This window comes from Phodopus roborovskii, unplaced genomic scaffold, assembly GCF_943737965.1.
Source record: "Phodopus roborovskii unplaced genomic scaffold, PHOROB, whole genome shotgun sequence".
Lineage (NCBI taxonomy): Eukaryota > Metazoa > Chordata > Mammalia > Rodentia > Cricetidae > Phodopus > Phodopus roborovskii.
This window is the reverse complement of record NW_026126469.1, coordinates 11,669,731-11,685,172: the sequence shown is the minus strand read 5'-3', so window position 1 is coordinate 11,685,172 and position 15,442 is coordinate 11,669,731. Positions and strand designations below refer to the sequence as shown.

Sequence of the window (15,442 nt, the reverse complement as noted above, 5' to 3'; positions counted from 1 at the left end):
CTGTTGTTATTACCCAGGGCTTGAAATCTAAGTAGCCTTATATCTGAAGACTCACCTCCCCTGGGAGGTTCTCTGTACTGTACCTAAAATTACAACTGGCTAAGATCACTAAGAGTAGACACTAGATCACTAGATCTTTTTTTCTAAAATTTAGGAGATTTTTAAAAAAAATCAGAAAAAAATATTTAGAGTTAATAATAGATATTCGTTAAAATATCAGAATTAAATTTTATAATATGTTCATCTACTCAGATTTGCCTTCTGTTTATTTCTCTTTTGCATTCCCAGGCTTCATTTAGGGAAAGGATGAGATGGTCATTGGAATAAAGGTATTTTAGGCACCAATGGATGATTGTCAGTAATTTAAGTTATTTTTTAATCTTCCATAACATAATTTGATCTCAAATATTTAAGAATATGAGATTTTAAATACTACAAAATTATCTTACATAAAACATTCACCTCTTTACCTAAATATTAGGAGAAAATGCTTTTCTTACTAACTTAAGTCAATCAAACAGAAAGCAGGTGGAGGGCTTAAAAGCAGTAGGCTCACTTTGCCACATCTTCCCCTATACTTCCACGGACAGGCTAAGGGTCAGGATGAAACCCTAATGACCCTGACCCCAGGTATGCTTTTAAAAGCAGGTATTGGGCACCCCCCCTCAAGAACTGCAAGGCCAAACAGGGGATTTCATTGAGCCTCATTCAGTCCTGAATGAATTTTGCTTGAGAGTCACTGAATTAAAGCAATAGTTTTTATGCTAATTTGATAGCGCGGCCATTTGGATTCCTTAATGGAACTGCCAATTACTCATCATCAAGGGGAAAAACAACTTCTTTAACAAAGTTTGAAGATTCCCATTAGGATTTGGGGATGAAATGTCTTATTCTTTCTATGTGTCAATCACAGATAAACAGATCAGCCAAGATTCTAGACAGAAATCGAAGAACTTTCTGCCATGGCTGTCTGAGAACTTCGGGCGGTTGAGGAAAGAAGCCTGACAGGGAATTTGGAGACAAGAGCTGTGTTCCCAGTTCTGACTTTAGCAACCTCCATGCCCCAGGGGCAAGTTACTCAACCAGTGTAGATTCAGATTCCTCCTTTGGGAAAAGACAGAGTGGCAGAGCTCAGGATTCCTAAAGACCTTTACAGGAAGGGAAGTATGTGTCAGTCCAGGATTCAGACAAGTGCTACATAGATTTCTCTCATTTTAGTGTGTTCATTTCTGTATTGTACAAATAAGCCATGTAGGTATTTAAACACTTAAAGGGCATAGAAGCAATATATTTGGGAACCACAATGATTGCTGTTTATTTATTTATTTGCTTTAAGACATTCCCATGAAGAAAAATTAACTAATTGTCCATATCAAGTTGAAGTTAACATAAACATATCCATAAGAGTGCTAATTAAAGTATATCTGATAATGTTTGGTTTCAGAATTAGTTCCCTGGATGTAAGAACCATGCACTTAATCAAGCTGGAGGTTATGGAGAAGTAACAGTTCCCTGCACTCCGCTTTCCCTGGCATCTCAACAGCTCTGAGAGATTCCAACCCAAGCTAAGTAGGGTTGAATGAGGAACAGCATGACATGTGAAGACCTCTAGAAAATGTGACATAGACGCCTCCTTTGTGCACAAACAGTAAATGCATCCTATGGCTGGGGGTTAGTGCAGCAGAAGGATAAAGCATAGCTCTGTGGATTTTAGTCAGGCACACAATAGAGGTCCCTATCAAGAAACTCATTTTCTTGACTTGAAAGAGAAATGAGGTTAGAAGCCAAGACTATGAATACTTGGGATTATTTATTTACCAAAGGAAACCAAAAAAATGATGACTTGTTTTTATGGTAATGATTAAAACTCTAAGAAAGACTGCGCATTTAGTTCTAAGTTTAGTAATCTTTGTATGTCTTAACCAAAAGGTAGCCACCTGGGTAAGGCAACAGAAGGAACAAATTGCAAAGTCTTCTCTCTGCTGGCTCCTGGAGTCATCATCATTTCTTTACCTTTCCTAGAGGGGAGAATGGGGTACTCACACAGTGCCCCGATGGCGATGGCTGCTATTAAGAAAGACATTCCAACCCACCAAAACCTGATGTGAGCTCCGCCTTCCCCACACTCTATTGTGCCCACTGCATGAGATTCCTCCTCCTCCTTCTCCTCCTCCTTCTCCATCTGCTTCTTCATTTAATAAACCCTCATCTCTTTACCTTATCCCTGCTAACCTGCTTTCTGTGTTCATCTGATACAAATATTTGTTTTGATATTCTTTTAACACTATCTTCAAGGGACTTCTCTAATCACCTAATTGAAATAAAATCTTTATTTTATTTTTTTTTCAAGACAGGGTTTCTCTGTGTAATAGCCCAAGATGTCCTGGAACTCACTTTGTAGATCAGCTTGGCCTTGGACTCACAGAGATCCTCCTGCCTCTGCCTCCCCAGTGCTGGGAATAAAGGTGCTCTGCCTCCGCGTGTGCCACTACCATCTGGCAAAGTAGAATGTTACATTACATGTAGTCAATTAGAGCAGTTGTAAAATTCTGCCATCCAATAAAAATAGTGTATACTCCTCCATTAGAGTATACATTTTTTGAAGTTAGAATGTTTTTCTATTCCTATAACATTTAGTGTCTAAAATCTCAATGTTTCAAACAATTTTAGTCTATAAGAGTTGAACAGGGAGTCTTTCCCAAAGCTTATTATGAAATAAACACTTATTGCATGAAATATACCTTTCCCATAAGAATCAAAGCACTGCACTTCATTAAAATAGAGGGGAAAAATAATGACTCCAATCTAAGCTCAACATCTCAAATCCTTAATAATCATTTGTGGAAAGGGAAACTTGCCAGCTTGATAAACCTGTAATAGTCTAAAAAGGTTGGGGTTTTTAGAGCATAGGGGAAGCTAAGAGCTGTGGGGACTTTCCGAACTGCTGCAAACAGAATCGGCTACATCTTTAAATGTCAGCTAGCATACAAATTAAAGGGTATCTGGCAGAGCACACACAGTAACTTTTCAAACTCTGATCTTCTCCCAGGTAAGTTATTTTCTTCGTCCTGGATCCCACACTGGTGACGAGAATGAGCATTTGTAGACGCTATTAAAGTCACCAAATCAACTTTTTTTTAATCTAAAATTACATTCAAAATCAAGATACAAGATCACATCCATTGTAGGGTCACCAGATGGGGACACCTTCTAAGCAGGGAGGGTAAAGGGAATCTGACCAAATCTGAGAATTGTATTCAAGACAGGTTTTGTGTAAATGTTATTGGAAAAGGTAAACTAGTAGACTGTATTCAGTCTCTCTCTCTCTCCTCTCTCTATCTCTCTGTCTCTCTCTCCCTCTCTCTCTCACACACACAGACACACACACACTATCTGTCTTTGAAACTTTTATGGGTCAACACACAAGAAACATTTAATTCCCAAGGAAAATTACGAGTTGAAGTACATTAGTGTTGTTTCACAAACGAAGACATTGGAACACAAGACAGGAGGAGAGTAGGAATCTGTACATCTTGACCCCAAATCTACACAAAACTCTGATGTTTGATTAGGCTGCAATTTCATCTTTCCTCCCACTCGCTGTTTAACCAATATCCAATGCCATGTCCACAGCAGCCTGCAGTTCATGCAGCCAACAGCCCACCTGTGATTATAATAACAGCAGAAGTTTCACCACATCATATCCCGGCTGTTAGATAATGCTCGGCTCTGAAGACCTCAAAGCAATCCAACTCAATAGATGTGGAATGGGGAGATACAATCATCTTTCATATTTTTTATTATGATGAAAAAAATACCTTAAAGAGTAATCTCATAATTAGAATCAAAACTTGAAAACTCTGGATCTGGAGAGATAGCTCAGTGGTTAAGAGCACTGGCTGATTTTCCAGAAATTCTGAGTTCAATCTTGACTTCAGCCTACATGGTGGCTCACAACCATCTATTACTAGCTACACTGGATACAATGCCCTCTTCTGATGTGCAGACATACAGGCTGACAACACAGCTATACACATTAAACAAATAATTCTTAAAAAAAGAAAAGCTTAAAACTCCAAATTTTAAAAGGCAACTATAAACATACCACTCATAATTTTGTTAAAAGTTGCATTCTCCCTTGTTTATGTATACTGACAAAATTAACAAAATACTCAATATTACTTGTGTTAATTATTATCATAGTATTATAACCATTCTCTTGGTAAATAGTCACACAATATTGGGTCAAATATTAAGGACTAAGGAACCAGAAAATAGGTATCAACCTATTTTCCCACAACATAGCACTAAATTCAAAAGACTTATCGTAACAGCACTAGGAAATATCCTTTCTAACTTTAACAATTAAACAGGAAATTATAATTTTAACAAGGATCATTTGCTTGCTGGTTGACTATGTTTCAACATTCACCAGTCCTTTAGGTCTCACTGTTTCTTTATCTATTTGAAGTGAAGTGCACACTCAGCCAGGCACTTGTAACAATCCTTCTTTTAGCTTCTGAGTCGCTGGGATTATAGGCCTGAGCCACCAATTCCAGCACAAATTTCTCCTTCAGATGGTCTGTAAATAGCCTATGCTTGTCCAGTAACTGTTCTATTGGATTTGTAAGTTTCAATTATTTGCAATGATATAAACACTTTCAAACTGATTAAATATTTACAAGTTAGCTCTTTTTTAATGAAATATCAGCATAAGAATTTTGATCATTTTATAAATAAACTGACTTCTTTAGAATTTAACAAATTTGTGCTGCTTGTCTATAGTATGTATTAATGATTTTAAAATATATGAAATATGTGTATATATTCAGCCAAAGGAACAAATTACTCATGAGTATTACTGATTCTTGAACTGTACATGTAATATTAAATATTAAAAATATTTTTAATGAAATGGGCATGAATCAGTGAATATGCTATAAAGTAAAATACAGCAAATTAAGTTCAATAATTCAGTTTACACATAATACTACATAGGTGGAAATTCGGCTCAGCAGGCAAAGTGCTTGGTAGGAGAGCAGGACGACTCTAAGTCCAAGTGCACTAGCATGTGTCTGTAACCACAATTTCTGCACAGTGACATGGGAGGCAAGGACCAGAGAATCTTTGAAAGATCTTTTGGATCAGCTATCCTCATTCACACAGCAGTGAATAGCAAAGTGAAGACTGATAGCCAAGGTTATTTTCTCACTGTGGTATATGCCCACCTACACACATATGCATGCACACACATACAACATACCACACACACACACACACACACACACTCTCTCTCTCTCTCTCTCTTCAAAAAGCTGATAGCTGCTACCCTTTGTTCCCTTGTTCTCTATATACATTGTAGCTTCTATTTGACCATATTGTGATTTACATCTCATGTATTCTCCGAAAGCTCATGTGTTGGAGAGTTATTCTCTAGCTGATGGTGCTATTCAGGGTATGAAGCCTTAGTTGTTAAGAAGTGGGTGCTGAAGGGTTTATTGAGACTCAGATGCTTACTCTGACACTTGTTCAAGCTATGATAGTTTGTCTAAACACAAGATAAAAAGAAACATGGCTGACTTACCATGGACTAAACCCCCTGATACCATGATCCCAAGTAAAACTTTTGTTTAAGTTGTTTATCTTGAGGAGTTTGCAGAAATCTAATGCAATCTCACAATTCAAAAGCTACAACATTAGCACAAGTACCTAATATTATTTAAATATTTCTTAATTTTTAGTATACAACTTCATTATATAAGGAAGTAACTTCCTCATTTGGGTACCTGGCATTACTCATTAAAATAAACAGGCTCATCTCCATACCCAATGGTTTGACTTACAAATAGCAGGTCTTCAAATCAAACCAGTTCACATTGAATACTGGTTATGATTATTTAACATTTTTTATCATTTTCATCTTCAACAACATTTTATTCTATATTATATTTAACTTTACTAACTAGCCCCATAGCAGTAGTTTACATGATAGATTCTTCAAAAGATGACTACCATTTTAATACATTCATATGCACAGTTCCATTCTTGGCTACTAAACACCATCCACAAATTCTTAGTTTCAAAACATTACAATGTCTTAAATTTCAATAGTCTGATGAAGAACTATCTCTGTCCTTGGCCCTACCTATTTGCTACCAGAGTGTCCATAAGGTTGCCATCACACTAAGTACCCTAGGCAATAAAGTTGCTAACAGGTAGGAAGGAAAAGTACTCTACAGTAAGAATCAGACTAGGTTAGACCCTTTTTTCTCCTTTAAATTTTATTTTTTCTTATTTTACATATTGATCCCAGTCCCCTCTCCCTCCCTCCTATTACCCCTGATCTCCCTCCCATCCCCCACTCACTGCACAGGGAGGGTGATGCATTCCAGGAGGGATCATCAAAATCTGTCAAGTCATTTGGAGTAGGGACTAGGCCCTCCCTCCTGCCTCTAGGCTAAGGGAGTATCCCTCCATGGGGAATGTGCTCCCAAAGTCCTTTTGTGCACCAGGAATACATCCTGGTTCCACTGTCAGAGGTCCCTTATTCTGCCCAGGCCTTCTAACTGAGACCCACGTTCACGGGGTCTGGGTCGGTCCTATGCTGGTTTCCAGCTATCAGTCTGGGAGTCCATGACCTTCCCCTTGTTCAGGTCAGCTATCTCTATGGGTTTCTGTAGCCTGGTCTTGACCCTTTTTCTTATCACTCCTCCCTCTCTGCAACTGGGTTCCAGGAGTTCGGCTCAGTGTTTAACTGTGGGTGTCTGCTTCTGTTTCCATCAGCTACTAGATGAGGGCTCTATGAGGGCATACAAATTAGTTATCAATCTCATTATCTGGGAAGGGCACATAAGGTAGCCTTTCTACTGTTGCTCAGATTGTTGTTGGGGTCACCCTTGTAGGTCTCTGGACTTTTTTTTTTTTTTTTTTTTTTTTTTTTTTTTGCTCTTGTCTATTTGTCCCTGGACTCAATCTTCCTGGTCCCACATGTTGGTCTCTCCTCTCCTCCCCTCCTCTTTCTCCTAGCTCCCTCTCCACTCAATAGCCCCACCCACTCCCAATATGCTCAGGAGCTCTTGTTCCTTTCCTCTTCTATGAGGGACCTTGTATGAATCCTACTTGTATCCTAGTTTCTCTGGATGTGTGTATTATAGGCTGGTGATCCTTTGTTCTATGTCTAAAATCCATAAATGAGTGAGTACATACCATGTTCCTCTTTTTGTGACTGGGTTACCTCCCTTTTAATGAACAGATGATAAACCAATATTCATTCATGGCAATTACAAGACATACCATGTTGCTTTCTACACTCTACTGAATTAGACCTCAATGCAATACCATATCATAATGTCCCCTCTTTCTAAAATCATACAAAAGTGACCCCTCTTGCCAGTAAGGATTATGCACAAAAGGTCTCTGTCCCCAGACCAGTACACATAGGATAGGGTTCTGGCCTTTGTGACTATGCCAAAGTACAAGCCTTTCCTTTCTGTACCTCAGTCTTCTAATCTGCTCTTTAGACTCTGTTGTCACTGTTTGCCCTTTGATGTGACTGTGATCCCAGACTTTTGTCTATTTGACCACAACATAAACTCCTCTCAGAAGGACTGTTAGTGTGCTTTTATTTCCTCAAATTGTCTCTCCTTAGCTACAGGTAGGAGCAGAAGTTACAGCTTTATGGCTTTGAGGAAACTTGGAAACTCCTGCCTGACTCTCGTATGCTATGCATAGCACCTTTGACCCACAGGCCCTGCCCCTTGTTCCCACCTGTGCACTGCTATGGCCACTTTGGGTTGCACCAGCTCAAGACACTAAGCATCAAATCCTAGTGCATGTGAATGTGCTTGGTAAATCTGCTCACTCAGTGATTCTATACCTGCCTTTGCTATTGCCTGTCAGTTCCTCCACAACCTCTAAGTGAATCTAGTGAATGGGTAAGTCCCGGGACATCTTTCCAGTAATTCCCTGTATACCCCTAAGGGTTCTACTTCCTTAGTATTTAAGTGTACAGTCATGGATGTTGCAGTCTAAACCAGCCTTTCACTAGAAAATGCACACAAAATAAGGTCAACTCCATGTTAAAAAGAAGAGAGTTGAAATACCCAGAGAAATGGCAACTAAAGCCCTAGGTGGATGCACCCTAACTAACATTCTCCCATCTCTAACAGGCACTGAGGCAATTTGGGCATGGTAAACCATGGCACTTTCCAGAGCTGAGGACCAGCATGCGGTAGATATCCTTCCAGACACAAATGGCACCTGGCTTCCCCATTTTCCACTTATGAGGAAAGAGCATGGAAAGAAAAATCATGGTCTAAATTTAAATAAATACTATGTCTTTATGGTATAATGTTGTCTTTCATAGATTTGGAACACATTGAAACATTTGTTACATCACTAAAGATCAACAAGGTTCATACTATCAGATTTGAAAGCAGCTCCTGGCATCGTTTTCATAAAGACCAAATTTTCACATTTAAAGATGTTTTGATAATAATCTTGTGATAATTCTAGGTCTAGGATAGTTTCAACTGAGTACTTGTGGGAAAGCTGTGTTAGCTGACAAAGAGGGACATAGTAGCTCAGAGATATGGAATTTGTATTTTATTTTATATTGTGCCTTATATATAACACACTCAGATTGTTTTCACCATCTTTCAGTTAGCTCCATAATTTTCTCCAAAAGGAAAACGCAAATAAACCAGCACTCCTATAACTTGATACCTCCTCAGTATTCAACACTATCTGCTCTATATGGGTGTGTTCCCTTACTTATTCATCTTCCCATTTCCTCTAAGCAGCCAGTTGCTAATTTCTCACCAAATCCTTGTTATAGTATATCTCATCTTAGAACCTTGCACTCATGTCTTTACGAATCCTAGAAGAAAGAGGCATTTGAGAGTGGTGGCCTTGCCTCCTTCGTTCCTGTATTTCCTACAGCTTGAGGAGTATACAGTCAGCAGAAGCTCTGCTAAAGAGAGGTCTGCTTGCGGAAGCAAGCTTGTCCTCCCTAGCTTTGGTTCTCAAATAAGGAAATATGCTTACAGAGGAATCAAATGTATAATGAAGTTCACACATAAATTACACTTATAGCTGAGCTCAGAACTCAGATTTTCTGGCTCCATCCCCACGTACTCACTCTGTGTGGCACCAAGTGCTCATTACAGAAGAGATTAGTGTCTTGCACGTGTGCCAACAATGTGCAGGAATGCAGCTTCAGAAAAAGTAACTTTTTGTTTGCATGGTCTGCAAGGGAAAATGAGAGGTCCTACAGACACAACAATGGACTTCCGTAGACTGTCAGTCCCTTTCAGCAATGTGCCCCCTGCTAAATATTGCTCTCCCGGGCTTTCTACTGTTACAAACACAGTAAATTTGACTTATTTCCAGCTTCCCAGTCCTGATTTACAACTTGATTAAAAAGTGGTGCAACCAAGTAGGTGTGCCTCCAAGTCTGGGTGGCTGAGCCAGATCTTCCAGGCTATGGAGGACGCTGTTTTGATTTTGTAAGAAAAAATTATCTGTATTCATCATTAGCTGGAAAGTTCTGTCAGAAAGAATTTTAAAAGACACAAGAGGAGTGGTGCATCTGAAAAATATATGCAATTTGAGCTAAGACTGAAATTTCTTTCAGACTGACTCTTAAAAAGCCACAGGAAAGTAGTTTGGTAGCATAGTGCATGCTTAGCACCTGTAAGGACCCAGGTTCAATTCCCAGCATGGGAAATCCAACCAAACAGGAGTCTATCTAAGCCAAAACATAAAAATAAATTTAAAATTACAGAGTAATAATAGGAATTATAAAATAATTTCCTTAAGTGGAGTCTGATTCAGGAATATTCAAACCATAGAAGGAAACAAGTAGAAAAGCCAGGCTTCAACATGTATATCTAAAAGCCCACATGGGTGCGGCATGTATGTGTTCACATACATACATACATATGTATGCATGCACATACATGCACAATTACACTGTTGCACACACACTGTGGATGTGTGTGTGTGTGTGTGTGTGTGTGTGTGTGTAAGAGAAGGGAAAGAAGATAGAGAGAGACAAAGAGAACAAGAAAAATTATAAGATTATAATTGGTGATGATTTGTAATTTAGTTGCTACAGTGGCAGCACTACTCACATTCTCATCTACTGCTTATAGTTTTGACCATTGCTTTCTACTCCTAGTGATTTTTATTCAGAAGGATTCTATGCAGAATGGCAAGCTTAAGCTAGAATGTCCCAGGGTGGATTTAACAGTATAGGTGCTGTCATCTGGGCTTGGAGGATTATGCCAAAGTCAGGTCATTGATACTTCAGTCTGAGCATTCTTAGAAGACACTTTCAGCATCTTCTCTCCCACTTTAGTCCCCAAAAGGTCTTTTTTATAACTTTTTCATTTAGCCACCACAATATGTTGTCAGTCAGAGTCAATAGTTTGGCACTCACATAAAGGAATGGCACTGATGCATGATCCTCAAGCTCCACACAAGCCACACTCCTTATTGAGCACCATTGTGATTCCAGCATGGAACAAGTCAAACACAGTGTTTCATCTAATATTTATGGAAAATTGACATCTACAACCTTTTACTTTTGTTCCCTTGTTAATGGGAAACAGACAAAAAGAAATGGATGTCAAGGTTTAAAGCTAGTTGATTTAATTACATCTTAACATCAAACTATAGATCCATGGAAGATGGTAGGCCTTAAAGGAGTATTACAGAGTATCAGCTAGAAAGCATGTTATTTCTTCTCAAACATACATTTGCACACATGCACATTGCTTTCCAGATGATTCCTGAATATTTTATTGCATATGGTCAATGAAAAGTTCAAAGAAACAATATAATGCAGTGTTGGTCCAAAACCTTCCCCCGTCTAGTAGAAATCTCTACATAAACACATAAAGAGATGGTAAAGACATTAACCATTCATGATGGTAAGCTGAAATAAATGTTAGCATCAAGTTATAAGGCACAGTGCCAGGGAACATGGTGTGTGTCTGTGGGGGGGGTGTTACTGATTCTCTATGGGGGAGGATAAAGACGTGGATCTTTAAGACTGAGAAGGACTTTTGAAGAAAAAGAAGACATCTTTAAAGCAAAGCATCAGTGCAGAGAAAAGGAAACTGCATGTGTCAGAACAAGAAGGTGGACTTGTTCAGCCTCGGAGCTCATGGGCAGGGATGATCAGGAAAGCAATAATGGAGAGAGACTGTGCTGGGCTTGAATTACTCACATATTGCACATGGGGTAACATTATATTCCTAGAGACTTTGTGACTTAAGATGCCTGCAAGGAAACATGGGCTAGAGATCACCTTTTCCTGTCCATGACTGCTTTTCAAACTCCTTGTTTAACACATAAAATCTTCATGTGACTTGAAGATCTATCAAAAAGACCACATGATCTGAGAGTTTGTTGTCTGTTGCTGCTATTGCCAAGATCAATAGCAATTCCTCATCTCCTTCTCACTGTCCACAAAAGTGGGCCAAGTCCACCAGACTGTCACAACAGCATTTACCCTCTGACCCTCAACAAGCAAGTATACAGGATGCCTTTCTGCACTGCTGGATGTCATGCCTTGTAAAGGCTGACCTGTGTGGCCAATTACCAAGTACAACTTCATTCCCCCCCCCCCCCAGGACTAACAGATGCATTTAGACCAGACCCTAACAGATCTGTGGCCTTGGAAGAGTCTAACCCAATAGAGAGTTGGTGAGACTTTATTCTTAGGGTAAATTTTAAAATCTAAACAAGGATCCATTTCTTCATTAATACTCATCTGTGGAATCAGGAGTAATGAGAAATTAGTAGTCCCTCAAATGTCCACTCACCAATACTGTTTTCAATATTCTCTGGGACTTGAAAGGGATATGTTCATAATGATACTTCAGTGCCCATGAGATCCTCTTTTTTTTTTTTTTTTTTTTTAATTCCTCCAAGAAGAATGGCAAGCCTAGGAATGACTGTGACACTTTTTCCCCTCAAAGGAAAGGTGGAATTCCACAGACAAAAGATGAGGGAAATGGTGAAAAGAAATGGCTGATACTGATGATTACAGTGACACCAAATTTTGGTAAAGCAGGGACTAGATGTCACAGTAGTGAGGACTGTAGATATCATGACCAAACCATGGCATTTACAAGTGAACATTACAAAACTGAAGATGGAAAAGGATTGTTTGAAGCTTTGCAACTGTTGTGTTAGTGTCAAGTGGCTTATTTGAGTACCATATCCCATAGTTGAAGAGTCATATCACCTGTGACATTAACTATGGGATTCAAGCATCTCAGTATATGGTATTCTATATAGTTTCAATGCTACCTCCCACAGTTCCTTCTCATACATTCAACTCACCTGCTTTGGATTCTGCTATGAAATTAAGATTTAATGCCCAGGATAGTCTTCTATTAAATTTACTCTCTTACAAGATACCGCTGGCTTTGGTGAAACATATTTCTGCTCTAAGCATGGAGCCTATAAATGATATACAAAATGTGGTATTTAAAGATGGAGAATTAGATAGGAAAAAATGATGACAAGAGTCTTCAAAGAGTCAAAGAAGTACAACAGTGCCCAGGCATGTTAATGCCATTTATAAAACAAACAAACAAAAAACCCAACAAAAACAAACAAACAAACAAAAAATGAGGGAGGAAAAGTCAGAAGAGGAATGTGGGGAAGACTTGGGAAATGAAGTTGAGTCTGGAGATGAACTATATACATTTAATTCATGCATACAAGTACCAGAGTGTAACCTTCTTTTCAAAAAAAAAAAAAATTGAAATGGAGAAATGAAAAAAACCATCTAGACTCAAAGAGCACTCTGAACTAAATGACAGAAAACAAGTATAGGAACAGGGGACACATTAGGACCAAGGGTATCTAACTCTGTATTTGAAACACATCTGTCATGGATTAACATGAAAGAGCTTCATTGAAATTTCAGTTCTGAAACTGGCTAGGTCTCTAATGGTAGGAAGCCTTTTTCTCTTACTTATTGAGAGAGGATAACACCAGCTAAATAACTTCACTTAAAGTAGAAATGTGAGTGTTGTCAAGGGAGATTATTTTACCACTTAAGTGGAAACACATAGAAGAGTAGAATTAGCAATCTTATATTGAAGTTTCCAAAACAGAAATGCATAAGCTTGTTGCATGCTTGTCCTCAATACAAACTGGCCACAGTTTCTTTCATGTTTTCTTTGTTGTCACTGGTGGACAATCACCTCATAAAAGAATCTGGGGGCTGAAAATCTAGCTCAAATGGCAGAGTGTCTGCCTGGTATGTAAGAGCCCTGAGTTCGATATCCAGCACTGCATAAACCAGAAACAGTGGGGCATGCTGGAATCCCATAGTCAGAAGATGAAGCAGGAAGGTCAGAAAGTCAAGGTCATCCTCAGCTACACATGTTTGCGATGAACCTGGGGACCCTGTTTCAAAACAAAAAAAAGAATTTGGCTACAATGAATGATGACTTGTAGAGGTACCAGCTATGATTTTATATCTGTTAGCACTAAATATCCTGTCAAGTGTGCTCTATTTGTTTTTACCTTTTGAATTTTCAGTTTTAGGGGTGGGTTTAATGGTTCACATGTGCAAAAGAAACTTTCCACCTGAACCACAGCCTTGCCTCTGAAGTTTAGACTTTCAGGAAAATACTCATTAAAAGTCAGTAGTTTGCCTTAAAATAAAACCCGAGCATCTATCCACAAATGGGATGGTGTTTTTAATATTGTGTTATTTATTTATTTGTTTGTGTGAATTATTTATCTATACTTAGTGATATGTGTTCTTTTCTCTCTTTCTGTGTGCATGTGTATGAATGTTCATGTATGGTAAGTGTAATGTGTGTGTATATGTGTGCTACAAACCTCTGGAGCCATTCATTCTTAGACACCACACACTTTTTTGTTTGAGAAAGGGTCTCTCCCTGGTCTAGGGCTCATCAATTAGGCTGCACTGGCTGTCTGGCAAGCCCCAGAGAGCCTCCAGTCTTCAGTTTCCCAGCACTGATTGTAAGCACAGGTGGGTTCTGGGGATCAAACTCGGATCTTTACACTTGCAGAACCAAACTTATTGACTAAACCATTTCCCCAGCCCATCATTTTTTCTATGATCAGAGGATGAGCCAAATGACAATTTCTTCCTACTTCGCTGTAAGAGAATTAGAAGGTAGATGCTTCTAAATTATAATTATGGAGTTAAAGGCCAGACTGCTGGGGAAGGTGAATCTGGTGACCTTTGTGATCTTCCCCAACCCAAAGATTTCTATAATTACACAGATATACATGCATTTGCGCGCACACACATGCACTCAATCACCAGAGTTAAGGAAGCAGAAAAATGCTATAAATGGACATGACTACTACACAGTAATTTTTAATACAAGGGCCTCTTAGTATTTATGTTCAGTGTCTTAATATTCAGGAAACCATCCTCCCTGTTACATAAGGAGGAAACTTACCAATTCTCTAACAACAAACAGGCCTGGCAGGGTTCTCTAATTCTCCTGGGAACTGAATTCTGATTTGTGAGCCCTGGTCTAATATGAGGAACCAATTGTTAGTTTGGCAATATATCCAGATTGTCTGAATTTCCAAGAAGAATAAAATGAATGAAGGCCTAATCCACATCGCTAACAGGGTCCATCAGCTTTACGAATACAACTCCACTCAGAATGGCTTCTTACAGCCACAGTAGCTTGAAGCTGTCTGACAGTTTTACTGTCTGGGCTGAACTAAAATAAGATTTACGAGGAAAAATTTTGAGAAGTGAAAGGTGATTCTAATATAACTAGAAGGGATTAAATAAAATACAGGATGCCTTACATGGTAGCACTGAGGTTTTCATTTTTGGTTTTTAGTCATTTTTATGTTCAGTTTTGTTGTTTCAGAGTCAAGCATTGTGGAGGAAAGGGCATATAGAAAACATTGCATCAAGATCAAGATAACTTTCAGAGGTATTGCTTCATACCCCAATGACTTAGCTTCCCAGAGAAAGAAAGAAAAAAAAAAATTCTACCACTAGTAGTTTTTGGAACGTTTTATACTTATTATACTTATTTATAAACCTTTAGCTGCTCAGATAAAAGACCCTGCATACAAACCCAAAGTATTATCTACTTATTACCCACTTATCTGCTTATTCTCCCCTTGAAGTCCACTTCTGTCTGCAGTATCAATCACTTTTCTGGCAGCTTGTCTTACTACAAAGAGAGGATTTGATGCCTTGCTAAGTCTTCTAGAGGAAGGAGACTCCTGCAAAACTAACTCGTTTTACCACCAAGGCTGTGGGATGAGATTGTCTGGGGGCTGGGTATAGAAACAGACTATTGCAGCACAGTTCTTGAAAATGAAACAGAAATCCAATCTCCATTTCCACAAAACACAACAGTCTAGGCATGAAACTTGGCACTGAGCAAACACTAAATACACAAGACGA

At 38.7% G+C, this 15,442-nt stretch overlaps 1 protein-coding gene across 2 annotated transcripts in view; it reads right to left on the bottom strand.

Moving 5' to 3' along the window:
* The window catches only part of Tp63 (tumor protein p63), a 198,849-nt gene that overhangs the window by 88,858 nt on the left and 94,549 nt on the right, over positions 1-15,442 (bottom strand). The window lies entirely within an intron of this gene.